This window comes from Calonectris borealis, unplaced genomic scaffold (assembly GCF_964195595.1).
Source record: "Calonectris borealis unplaced genomic scaffold, bCalBor7.hap1.2 HAP1_SCAFFOLD_263, whole genome shotgun sequence".
In the NCBI taxonomy this organism is placed as follows: Eukaryota; Metazoa; Chordata; class Aves; order Procellariiformes; family Procellariidae; genus Calonectris; species Calonectris borealis.
Genome location: NW_027441647.1, coordinates 1 through 13,072, shown reverse-complemented (window position 1 = coordinate 13,072; position 13,072 = coordinate 1). Strand labels below are relative to the sequence as shown.

General features: G+C 54.1%; 2 long non-coding RNA genes across 3 annotated transcripts; both read right to left on the bottom strand.

Moving 5' to 3' along the window:
- Positions 1-333: 333 nt before the first annotated feature.
- LOC142077465 (uncharacterized) lies at positions 334-3,056 on the bottom strand. 2 transcript variants are annotated; one of them, XR_012671841.1, is made up of 5 exons: positions 2,816-3,056; positions 1,832-2,347; positions 1,345-1,408; positions 787-960; positions 334-682 (listed from the first exon to the last, which is right to left on the bottom strand). It is a non-coding gene; the product is annotated as an uncharacterized LOC142077465 (long non-coding RNA). The 2 variants fall into 2 exon arrangements; XR_012671840.1 differs by lacking the exon at positions 2,816-3,056 and having other exon boundaries at positions 1,832-2,593.
- Positions 3,057-8,181: 5,125 nt separating this feature from the next.
- Positions 8,182-11,726, bottom strand: LOC142077466 (uncharacterized). Its single transcript, XR_012671842.1, has 5 exons — positions 10,965-11,726; positions 10,478-10,541; positions 9,920-10,093; positions 9,700-9,815; positions 8,182-8,438 (listed from the first exon to the last, which is right to left on the bottom strand). It is a non-coding gene; the product is annotated as an uncharacterized LOC142077466 (long non-coding RNA).
- Between the last annotated feature and the right edge of the window lie 1,346 nt (positions 11,727-13,072).

The window sequence follows — 13,072 nt, the reverse complement described above, 5'->3', positions numbered from 1 at the left end:
ACGCCTGGCCAGCTGCGCCGAGACCGATGCTACCCAACTGCCGGGGAAACGCGCCACTGAAAGCGAGGCAGAAATAAAGGACTTCAGAGCGCTCTGCCAAAAGATCGGGAAAAAAACCCGATCAGTTGCCTCTCTTTTTAAACGTTTAGAGCAACTACCTAACTGCTTAAGCACACCTAATAAATTATACGCTACAGCTATTTGGCAGTTACAGTTTAAACAACGCAAGTCAGTTTGGAAGTTATACAATTTTAACTTTCTTTTTAAAATTTCGTTTACGATAGAAAAATCAGGGAGATAAGAGATCTCCCATACGGTTTTACTTTTTTTTTGGGGGGGGGGTGGGGAGGGGCAGGCGGTGGGGAATATCAAATCCCCGGTGCTGCAATACATCAGGCTACCAAAAAGGACTGGCAGGTTTGCTAACGCTGTTGGCCGTACCCGAGCGTGCGGAGGAACGCGTCTTTACGATCTCTCGACCGTTACACCCGAGAACCAAAGATCAGCCGTACGTCGACTATCGGAAGACGTGCCGCGCTTGGGTCTGTGCAAGGAAATCGACCTACCCCTTTTTTTTTTTTTTCCAGAGAGAGCGCGAAAAGTCTCCTTGCGGATGACTTCTACTGCCGAGCACGTCATCTCTGAAGATCCATTCTGATGGGAAGTTCGTAAAAGGCAACTCCTTTGAACGAGAAAGATTTCCATTCTGGAAAATCTCTTTCCAACCAAAGTCAAAATTACGCGCTGCAGGTTAGGAAAAAGGACGCGATAGAAGCAGTAACTCACCAAAACCACATCAGGACTCTCTGTCGCTAGTTACGAGGCTGCTACCACTTCTCGGGAAAGCCTGGAAAGCGCACCGAAGCGACACCGATTTGTCCCGTGTTGTCCACGCCGCTTCTTTGACCTTGATTGCTTTTAGCACAGATGCTAGCATCTCAGTAAGGTGTTCGAGTGCTCCTGTAAGGCATTTTAAAAACTGACTGACTGAAAAAGCATACAGCTTTTATCGTGAAAACAAAGCCTGTTTCTCCCGAACATCCCAACTCTTACAAACGGTTCCTTTCCTCTTCTAGTCCAACATTATTTTCACAGCACCCTTTCCTAGCAAGCGCACAGAAACAGAAGACCGTGCTTGCAGGAAGAGAAAACAGACGGAGGGAAGCAAGCTTTGCAGAGGCGTACCACGCTCCAGAACAGACCTCCTTTATTTTTAGTATTTGCGTTAAAATATTTCACGTTAAAAAATCATATAGAAGGAGAGCTGCCACGTTCCTCGTGTTAACTGTAAAGTCCGTGCTACGAGCACCTTAGGAAAAACGCAGACACATGTCACAGGCCTACCTTGTACTTGCAGACCACTAGGGATCCTTTCCACCTGTCTCGTACTTTCACGGCAGTTGACGTTCTGCTGAGAGGAAAGGAAAAAAAAAAAACAAACAACGTTGAGCACAAAGCTTCCTCTTCTGTGAAGGCTACAACTGAGTGGAGGAGAAAGTATTTGGCATCGTCTTTGGTGCGGTTGTTGAGACAGGCCACTAGAGCTTCTGCATGTTTTAGACAACCGTGCCTTTTTTTTGGCTCATTGGCAGCTTTAGTTTCGCAAGAACTCACTTGCCTAGAAAGAGGAGTGACAGAGAAGGAAAAGAGAGGTCAGGCAGCAAGAGAGCTCTGCAGGCTGCCACCAGTCAACGTCGCACTCTTAAGGAAAAACAAACAACCAACCAAACAACCAAACAAAAAAAAAAAACAAACAAAAAAAACCCCAAAACACACAAACACAAAAAACCCCCACAAAACCCAACAACAAAACAAAACTTTGACGTTGTACCTTTCTTTCCTTTTGGAGCTCGTCCCTGTCTCAGCTGATCGTCTCGTCAGAGCACGAAGTGCAGATGATCCGTATCCCGATGACATCTGCACGCGATGAACACGTGTTCAGAAATAGTCCAGATCTGTAAGACTGGTGTCATTTTTGTGGTTCCAAGCATCATAACTCCATTTTACTGACCAATGCATTTGTGAGGAAACTAAGTAGCTTTTAAACGTAGCCTCTCCTTGGGGAGAAAAATGCGTTAGGGAGCGAAAAAAAGGATGATTCAGAGCTCCCAACCATGACGGAGCAGCGGGAAAACTAATGAAAGCGAAGACCAACAGCAGCAACGCGAAGCGGCATTTGGCTTCAATTCTGATCACGTACTTAAGCGGCTCGCCAAGTCTATGCCTCGATCCTATGAATGACTAGCCCTGTTTTGGAAGGACCAACTTTTTTCCTTCAAAGTCCTAGATTGAAGACTCCGCTGAACAGAATGTGGATGGAGCCACAGGACAACATGCCGTCAACACTCTAATGAAAAAAAAATCAAGTAAAAATCAAGTTGAAGTATCAGTTTCCATCGTGTCTCGTTCATTACGTTTCTAGTAGTACCTGGGTGCTCCAAAATTCACTCTCCTGACACCACGTAGTACTACAAATTACAATTACGCGTGTAAAAATAAAAGGCTATTTCCAACCTGCCCGTAAAATCAGTACGAACAAACAGAAGAGAAACACTTGACCCTAAAGAAGGTCACAGGCAGCTCTTAATTTATCGTAGGCGAAAGCTCATTCTTTTCCCTGAAAGGAAAACGCTCGTAACTACCCAGGGACCGATGCAGGAACGAGGCACGCGCGCTCTGTTCACGGCAACTGTTCATCAGCTTTTCTGCACCGGCACAAATTTGCCTTTTCCCCGGGTTTGACGCGGAGCACCTGCAGCGTCCTTGAACGCGCCAATGTTTCTCCCCGCTCCCCCGGCCCCACACGTGCCGTTACCTGAGCAGCAAGCGGCGTCAACCGCGCAGGATTTTCTTCACGTGACGCAGAAGGTGACGCTGGGAAAAGAGGAGGCACAAAATGAACCTGTTTGTCACACCCAGCCAACGGTGAAAACCCAGGGAAGGATTCTGCCGTGCGGGGCCGGGCTGTGCACCCCCGGAGCTCCAGCCGGCCGGTTTCGCTCCCCTTTGCCGGGTACCGGGGAGACACCGCCGCCTCGTGCTGCCGCCTGCCCCCCGGGGAGAGCCGGGGGACCCCCACCTCACTTCAGCCCTCGGGAACGGGTCCGGGAGAGACCCTCCACGCAAAGAGAGCGGATCCACGCGTGGCGTGGATTTAATCCCCGAGGGAAGAGGCCGGACTCCCCGCTGGCAGAAGGACAACTCGCCTCCCTGCCGCTCGGAGCGCCTCGCCGGGGACAGCCCTGCCTGCGCCCGGCTGCTCTTCAGCCGTGCTGGGAGTGCAGTCTGGCCGACGGATGCTCCGGCAAACAGACACTGCAGCGAATCGCAGCTCCCGCTCGTTACAGCTGCTGGTAATTTTGCCTCTGGCTAAGGCATGCCCCAGACAGCAGACATCCCGTCTCGTTCCAGCTCCTGCTTGCTACGGTTCTGGCTAATTGAAGCTCCCGCTCTGCACCGTTGATTTCAGCTCCTTCTCCTTACAAGCTCCGGCTATTTACAACAGCCTGGGCTTTTGACAAGGTCGTAAACCAATCGCCGTCAAAACTCGGCTATTAGGATTAAATATCATAGTTGGACATTGTATAAGCATTAATGAGTTTGTACGACTAATTAGTTAATAACTATTCTAAGCAGTCGACAAGCAAGAGCTGGACTCGAAGAGGGCGTGCGGGGTCTGAAAAGCAGAGACCACCTCTTCCCCCCAGAGACCACCGCAGACGTTGAGTTGGGCCTGGTGCGTGCCGGCCTCCCGCACTTCGGGGTCCAGCAGGACCAGACCCGACCCCTCCCCGGAGAGGGTCCACGCACCCTGCCCACCCCCTGCTTTCCCCCGCAGCCCCCAACGCCCTCCCACCCCCCCGCACAAACGGCCAAACCGGCTTCTGCTTTGGGCCCCCAAACCAGCTCACTTAGCGCCCATTTCTGAGCCCAAAACCCCAGCTGCTGCGCCTCTTCTCAAGTCCCAAAGGTGCCCCCGGGGAGGGCAAGCGCTTGCGTGATGCTTCGGGCAGAAACGGGGCTGAAAGGTCCGATCCCGGTGCCGGGGGAGCAGAGGCGAGCTGGCTGGGACCAGCTTTTGCTCCTGGAACAGCCCTGGGGTGGACCTGTCCCTCCCCTTCAAACGCTCCAGCAGTTTCCGGGGCAGAAGGGCGTTTCTAAGCCCTCTCTCCAGCAGCTCCTCCCTCGACTCGGCCCGCGAAGCCCCCAGTCTGCCTGCAGGGAGGGCTGGGCGGTCCCCGGCCCCACGGGGCGACAGTGGGGACTCGCAGGGAGGATCTGTTTGCACAAAGCGCCCCCCCCCTCCCGCCCGCCGGCCCGCCCCCCCCCCCGCCCCGCCCCGGCCCGGCCCACTGCGCGGCCCCCCTAGGGCACGCAGCCCCCCCCCAACTCCCCACTCCCCAGATGCTCACAGGCCCTCCCCCGCCTGGAGCCCCCCCAGCCCCCGTCCCCGGAGCCTGCAGAACCGCCCCCCCCCCCGCCGCCACAGCCCGGCTCCCCGGGCCCGCGGCTCCTCACACTCACGCTGCGCCGCCGCCTCGGTGCAAAGCCCGCCGCGCGCCCCGTTGAAATACCGTCCGCAACCAATCAGCGCGCGGCTCCACCGGACCGCCCGCGCGAGGCACGCCGGGAGTTGTAGTCGGCGCCCCGGGACCGCGCATGCGCACGGCGCCCCGTTGAAATACCGTCCGCAACCAATCAGCGCGCGGCTCCACCGGACCGCCCGCGCGAGGCACGCCGGGAGTTGTAGTCGGAGCTCTGGGACCGCGCATGCGCACGGCGCCCGGGGACCGCGCATGCGCACGGCGCCCCGGGATCGCGCATGCGCACGGCGCCCCGGGATCGCGCATGCACACGGCGCCCCGTTGAAATACCGTCCGCAACCAATCAGCGCGCGGCTCCACCGGACCGCCCGCGCGAGGCACGCCGGGAGTTGTAGTCGGAGCTCGGGGACCGCGCATGCGCACGGCGCCCGGGGACCGCGCATGCGCACGGCGCCCGGGGACCGCGCATGCGCACGGCGCCCGGGGACCGCGCATGCGCACGGCTCGCAGCCCCTCCCCAGCGTTTGCAAGCACTTCTCAGCCCCAGGACCCCCGGAGCTCACAGCACCCGACCACACCATTTTCCAGCCCCCTGGGAGCCCCACTCTCAAGTCCCGCCAGGACCCACAGCCCCACTCCCCAGCTCTTGGGGGACCTTGATCTCGATGGTCCGGGAGTCCTCCAGGGGTACTCTCTAGGCCGGACTTTGCTCTCCATGGTCCGGCAGTCCTCCAGGGGTTCTCTCTGGTCCAGCTCCCGTCTCTATGGTCCGGCAGTCCTCCAGGGGTACTCTCTAGGCCGGACTTTGCTCTCTATGGTCCGGCAGTCCTCCAGGGGTACTCTCTAGGCCGGACTTTGCTCTCTACGGTCCAGGGGTACTCTCTAGGCCGGACTTTGCTCTCTATGGTCCGGCAGTCCTCCAGGGGTACTCTCTAGGCCGGACTTGGCTCTCTGTGGTCCGGAAGTTCCCCACGTGCACTCTCCGCTCCGGACGACCGTCTCGATGGTCCAGAAGTCCTCCAGCTGTACTCTCTAGGCCGGACATTTTCCTCTATGGTGCGGCAGTCCCCCGGGTACATTCTATGCATCTGAACCTCCGTCTCTATGGTCCGGAAGTCCTCCAGGCGTACTCTCTGGTCTGGGAGTCCGCCATCTCTATGGTCCGGGAGTCCTCCAGCTATACTCTCTGGTCTGGACTGGTCTGGTCTCTATGGTCCGGAAGTCCTCCAGCCCCTCTCCCCGACCCCCTAGGGCTCGCAGCCCCCCCCGGCCCCACTCCCCGGCCCCCCCGGGATGCACAGCCCCACTCCTCGGCCCCCTCGGGGGTCCGCAGCCCCCCCAGTCCCCCTCCCCAGATGCTCACAGGGGGAAAGGAACGGCTCGGCCTCAAGCTCTGCGGGCTGCCTGTGGCCCCTGCAGAGCCCACGATCCTCGGCAGCCCACACGCGGGGCGAAGCTCACAGCCCGAGAAGGAGTCACGGGGTGCCGCCGCTCCTGCCACAACCCTCCTTCCCAGCCTGCTGCTGGGGCACAAGGCACTTGAAAGCAGCAGGAAAGAACAAGGAGGGCCTCGCCAGATGGCAGGAATAACGCGGGGAGCCTAAAGCGTTTAGCCAGGCAGGGCTTGCCACTCACCTTGTGCCGGGGTTGAATCCCAGCCGGCAACTCAGCACCACACAACCGCTCCCTCGCTGCCCCCTCAGCGGGAGGGGGGAGAGAATTGGAAGGGCAAAAGTGAAAACACTCCACTCGTGAGGGAAAGGGGGGGAAAAAAAAAACCCCAAACAACAGAGAGAAAAACCCCAGACAGACAAGCGGTACAAACGAAAGCAAGGGCTCGCCGCCAACCGCCCGATGCCCGCCCAGCCAGCCGCAGCCCAGCAGCGGCCCCCCCGCCGACCTCCCCCCCGAGTTTTATTTCCTGACGTCATAGGGCCTGGAACACCCCCTGGGTCCGCCGGGGTCAGCTCTCCCAGCGGTGCCCCCTCCCAGGCCCTCGCGCACCCCCAGCCCGCTCGCCGGCAGGGCGGGGCGAGGAGCAGCACAGCCCCCGGCGCCGTGCAAGCGCTGCGCAGCGGGAACTCACGCAGCCCCGCGTCACCGACGCCGTTCTCAGCACAAACCCAAAACGCAGGAGGAGGGAGAGCGGGGTGGGAGTGGGGGGCGGGGGAGCGGGAGGGGGGTGTCAGAGTTTGGGCGGGGGGCAACGGGCAGGTTGGCGGGGCAGGCAGCACCCCAGGGGTCCGGGCCCCTCAAATGGCTGGTGTTTCACCCCAAAGCTTCCCCAAATCGGGGTTTTTTTTGCTTTTGTATAATATCAAAGCTGGGGTTTTTTCCTTTTCCAAAATATTCCACTTGGAGGTTTTTCAACGCTTTTTCACAACAAAACTTGGTGATTTTTGCTTTTTCGTTTTGTGCATGAAAATGGGGGTTTTTTTGCTTTCCGGCTGCCCAAATCCTGGTGGATTTGGCTTTCCCGGGAGCTCCAAGTTGGGTATTTTTCCCCCCCAAATTGCGGGTTTTCTTTTTCCCCACCCCTTGCAGGCCCCGAATTAGGGTTTTTGTGGTGTTTTTAGGCCACGGCGGCAGGTCCCGCTCTGTGTGCACGGCCCTGCAGGGGAAAGTCCCTGTTGGGGGGACCGGCCCCCAATCAGGATGGGAAAAGACGGAAAAAGAGAACAGGGAAGAGGCAGCTTTTGAAAGCGCTTTCGGATCTTCAACAGAGAGGTGTTTCGGGGGGGTGAAGAGTTTTTAAATCCTTTCTAGAAACAGGGTTTCTTTGCATTTTAAAAACCTTATCTATCATAGACGTTTACGCTTAACGTATTTACACATACCTCTCTCTCTATATATTTAGTGAATGTATTTATGTTTCACTTATAGCCCCCTATTTCCCACTCATATATAATACCTGCTCAGACTAGATATCTGTCGACTTACGTATTTTGACACTTAAATGTCTTTATAGACTTCTCTATTTACACTTACGTATATTTACACTTATCTCTTTATAGACTTAGATTTCTATTTGCACTTATAGATCATCTCTTAGATTACATATAATGCCTATTTAGGCTCTCTATGTAACGCGTAGTAAGTGTAGACAGCGGTATCTATTCAGACTTTTTTCTATTTTCAATTCCTTCATACATAAAATATATCATCCCTTTTGCATTTGGAAGTGCTTTCTTTTTTAATTTATATAGACGGGAGTTCTTTTTGTATTTTAAAACCCTATATACGTCTTCCGAATTTTTTTATGCTCTAAAATCCTTTAGATAATAGGGCAGATATAGGTTCCTATTTTGAAATCCTTGTATACATATAAAGGAATATTATTTTTCAATATATAGAACAAGGAGAGATTTTTCTCTATTTCGAGGCCTCACAGATAGATTTAGAGTTTTTAAAAATTTTTGAACCCCCCCAGGAATTATCAGGCACTTTTGGGCTGTGACCCCCTTTTTTGGGGGGGGGGGGACGGGGACGACCCCCCATGACCCCCCATTCCCCACTCACCTGCTCCTCCACGGCATCATCAGCCCGCCGGTGATGTTGGGGTGCCCCAAATGACATCATCGCCCCTCCAGGCCCCCAACCCCCCCCTTTTTATTCAGCCCCCAAAAAGGCACAACATGAGGGAAACGGCCCCAACCGGCAGCTCGTTACTTTAATAATGCCGTTGGCGTATGTACGCACGCACCCCTGCCAAAAAGGGGGGCTCTGCTAGAAAGATAAAGGAGGGGCGGCCCCCCCAAACGCTTGCAGCCCCCCCTCAGCCCCCGTCCCGCAGGCTGGCAGCCGGCCCCTTACCCTCAGCACGCCCAACGACCGGCAGGCAAACCCGGGCCGGGGGTCTCTCCTGAGCACCACGGGACGCTTACAGCGCGGCATCTGAAAAACAAAAATCCCAACGGATATATTTCAGCACGTTAAAAAAAACAGCACCGAAGGCAGCAGAGGAATTCGGTCAGGACAAGGGAGAGGGCAGCAGTCGAGCTAAAGGAGGGTGCCAGGCAAACGGGTCAGCTCGAAATACAACGCGGCCTTTAAAAGCTCGAGCGATCCGAACGCTTAAAATCCGCGTGAGGACTAATTGACGCGATTCTGAACGCGTCCTTCGCAGAGAAGTAAACGCTCTCGCTGGTGTCGGAAAACGCCTCGTCCCTTCCTTACAGCACCGCTGCCGGGAGATAACCCCGTGAGGCTGCAGGACAAGGGCGCGCCGTAATCGGCATCTACGCTCACGCATCCGCCGCCACAGCTCCAGCCCTGGCGCTGCTGCTGCTGCTGCTGCTGCTGCTGCGCATCTCGCTCGCTTGGCCGATAAAGCTGAAAGCGAAGCGTAAAACTTTGAAGAGTAAAATGAAAAAGAAAGAACAAACCTCAGCAATTCATTTTATGCTAAAAAGGCGTGCGTACGCTTACAGACGTACAACGAGAAGGCTTATACTATAAAAATATCTGATTTTCCTTTTGCGTTAATTGAAATTGCGTAGCTGTGAATTCATACCGTTAAATTATCTACCTCCAAACTACACAGCTATCGTTTGACCAGGGGTTTTGCGTGCGTCACATGACTAGGAGGGACGCCTGGCCAGCTGCGCCGAGACCGATGCTACCCAACTGCCGGGGAAACGCGCCACTGAAAGCGAGGCAGAAATAAAGGACTTCAGAGCGCTCTGCCAAAAGATCGGGAAAAAAACCCGATCAGTTGCCTCTCTTTTTAAACGTTTAGAGCAACTACCTAACTGCTTAAGCACACCTAATAAATTATACGCTACAGCTATTTGGCAGTTACAGTTTAAACAACGCAAGTCAGTTTGGAAGTTATACAATTTTAACTTTCTTTTTAAAATTTCGTTTACGATAGAAAAATCAGGGAGATAAGAGATCTCCCATACGGTTTTACTTTTTTTTTGGGGGGGGGGTGGGGAGGGGCAGGCGGTGGGGAATATCAAATCCCCGGTGCTGCAATACATCAGGCTACCAAAAAGGACTGGCAGGTTTGCTAACGCTGTTGGCCGTACCCGAGCGTGCGGAGGAACGCGTCTTTACGATCTCTCGACCGTTACACCCGAGAACCAAAGATCAGCCGTACGTCGACTATCGGAAGACGTGCCGCGCTTGGGTCTGTGCAAGGAAATCGACCTACCCCTTTTTTTTTTTTTTCCAGAGAGAGCGCGAAAAGTCTCCTTGCGGATGACTTCTACTGCCGAGCACGTCATCTCTGAAGATCCATTCTGATGGGAAGTTCGTAAAAGGCAACTCCTTTGAACGAGAAAGATTTCCATTCTGGAAAATCTCTTTCCAACCAAAGTCAAAATTACGCGCTGCAGGTTAGGAAAAAGGACGCGATAGAAGCAGTAACTCACCAAAACCACATCAGGACTCTCTGTCGCTAGTTACGAGGCTGCTACCACTTCTCGGGAAAGCCTGGAAAGCGCACCGAAGCGACACCGATTTGTCCCGTGTTGTCCACGCCGCTTCTTTGACCTTGATTGCTTTTAGCACAGATGCTAGCATCTCAGTAAGGTGTTCGAGTGCTCCTGTAAGGCATTTTAAAAACTGACTGACTGAAAAAGCATACAGCTTTTATCGTGAAAACAAAGCCTGTTTCTCCCGAACATCCCAACTCTTACAAACGGTTCCTTTCCTCTTCTAGTCCAACATTATTTTCACAGCACCCTTTCCTAGCAAGCGCACAGAAACAGAAGACCGTGCTTGCAGGAAGAGAAAACAGACGGAGGGAAGCAAGCTTTGCAGAGGCGTACCACGCTCCAGAACAGACCTCCTTTATTTTTAGTATTTGCGTTAAAATATTTCACGTTAAAAAATCATATAGAAGGAGAGCTGCCACGTTCCTCGTGTTAACTGTAAAGTCCGTGCTACGAGCACCTTAGGAAAAACGCAGACACATGTCACAGGCCTACCTTGTACTTGCAGACCACTAGGGATCCTTTCCACCTGTCTCGTACTTTCACGGCAGTTGACGTTCTGCTGAGAGGAAAGGAAAAAAAAAAAACAAACAACGTTGAGCACAAAGCTTCCTCTTCTGTGAAGGCTACAACTGAGTGGAGGAGAAAGTATTTGGCATCGTCTTTGGTGCGGTTGTTGAGACAGGCCACTAGAGCTTCTGCATGTTTTAGACAACCGTGCCTTTTTTTTGGCTCATTGGCAGCTTTAGTTTCGCAAGAACTCACTTGCCTAGAAAGAGGAGTGACAGAGAAGGAAAAGAGAGGTCAGGCAGCAAGAGAGCTCTGCAGGCTGCCACCAGTCAACGTCGCACTCTTAAGGAAAAACAAACAACCAACCAAACAACCAAACAAAAAAAAAAAACAAACAAAAAAAACCCCAAAACACACAAACACAAAAAACCCCCACAAAACCCAACAACAAAACAAAACTTTGACGTTGTACCTTTCTTTCCTTTTGGAGCTCGTCCCTGTCTCAGCTGATCGTCTCGTCAGAGCACGAAGTGCAGATGATCCGTATCCCGATGACATCTGCACGCGATGAACACGTGTTCAGAAATAGTCCAGATCTGTAAGACTGGTGTCATTTTTGTGGTTCCAAGCATCATAACTCCATTTTACTGACCAATGCATTTGTGAGGAAACTAAGTAGCTTTTAAACGTAGCCTCTCCTTGGGGAGAAAAATGCGTTAGGGAGCGAAAAAAAGGATGATTCAGAGCTCCCAACCATGACGGAGCAGCGGGAAAACTAATGAAAGCGAAGACCAACAGCAGCAACGCGAAGCGGCATTTGGCTTCAATTCTGATCACGTACTTAAGCGGCTCGCCAAGTCTATGCCTCGATCCTATGAATGACTAGCCCTGTTTTGGAAGGACCAACTTTTTTCCTTCAAAGTCCTAGATTGAAGACTCCGCTGAACAGAATGTGGATGGAGCCACAGGACAACATGCCGTCAACACTCTAATGAAAAAAAAATCAAGTAAAAATCAAGTTGAAGTATCAGTTTCCATCGTGTCTCGTTCATTACGTTTCTAGTAGTACCTGGGTGCTCCAAAATTCACTCTCCTGACACCACGTAGTACTACAAATTACAATTACGCGTGTAAAAATAAAAGGCTATTTCCAACCTGCCCGTAAAATCAGTACGAACAAACAGAAGAGAAACACTTGACCCTAAAGAAGGTCACAGGCAGCTCTTAATTTATCGTAGGCGAAAGCTCATTCTTTTCCCTGAAAGGAAAACGCTCGTAACTACCCAGGGACCGATGCAGGAACGAGGCACGCGCGCTCTGTTCACGGCAACTGTTCATCAGCTTTTCTGCACCGGCACAAATTTGCCTTTTCCCCGGGTTTGACGCGGAGCACCTGCAGCGTCCTTGAACGCGCCAATGTTTCTCCCCGCTCCCCCGGCCCCACACGTGCCGTTACCTGAGCAGCAAGCGGCGTCAACCGCGCAGGATTTTCTTCACGTGACGCAGAAGGTGACGCTGGGAAAAGAGGAGGCACAAAATGAACCTGTTTGTCACACCCAGCCAACGGTGAAAACCCAGGGAAGGATTCTGCCGTGCGGGGCCGGGCTGTGCACCCCCGGAGCTCCAGCCGGCCGGTTTCGCTCCCCTTTGCCGGGTACCGGGGAGACACCGCCGCCTCGTGCTGCCGCCTGCCCCCCGGGGAGAGCCGGGGGACCCCCACCTCACTTCAGCCCTCGGGAACGGGTCCGGGAGAGACCCTCCACGCAAAGAGAGCGGATCCACGCGTGGCGTGGATTTAATCCCCGAGGGAAGAGGCCGGACTCCCCGCTGGCAGAAGGACAACTCGCCTCCCTGCCGCTCGGAGCGCCTCGCCGGGGACAGCCCTGCCTGCGCCCGGCTGCTCTTCAGCCGTGCTGGGAGTGCAGTCTGGCCGACGGATGCTCCGGCAAACAGACACTGCAGCGAATCGCAGCTCCCGCTCGTTACAGCTGCTGGTAATTTTGCCTCTGGCTAAGGCATGCCCCAGACAGCAGACATCCCGTCTCGTTCCAGCTCCTGCTTGCTACGGTTCTGGCTAATTGAAGCTCCCGCTCTGCACCGTTGATTTCAGCTCCTTCTCCTTACAAGCTCCGGCTATTTACAACAGCCTGGGCTTTTGACAAGGTCGTAAACCAATCGCCGTCAAAACTCGGCTATTAGGATTAAATATCATAGTTGGACATTGTATAAGCATTAATGAGTTTGTACGACTAATTAGTTAATAACTATTCTAAGCAGTCGACAAGCAAGAGCTGGACTCGAAGAGGGCGTGCGGGGTCTGAAAAGCAGAGACCACCTCTTCCCCCCAGAGACCACCGCAGACGTTGAGTTGGGCCTGGTGCGTGCCGGCCTCCCGCACTTCGGGGTCCAGCAGGACCAGACCCGACCCCTCCCCGGAGAGGGTCCACGCACCCTGCCCACCCCCTGCTTTCCCCCGCAGCCCCCAACGCCCTCCCACCCCCCCGCACAAACGGCCAAACCGGCTTCTGCTTTGGGCCCCCAAACCAGCTCACTTAGCGCCCATTTCTGAGCCCAAAACCC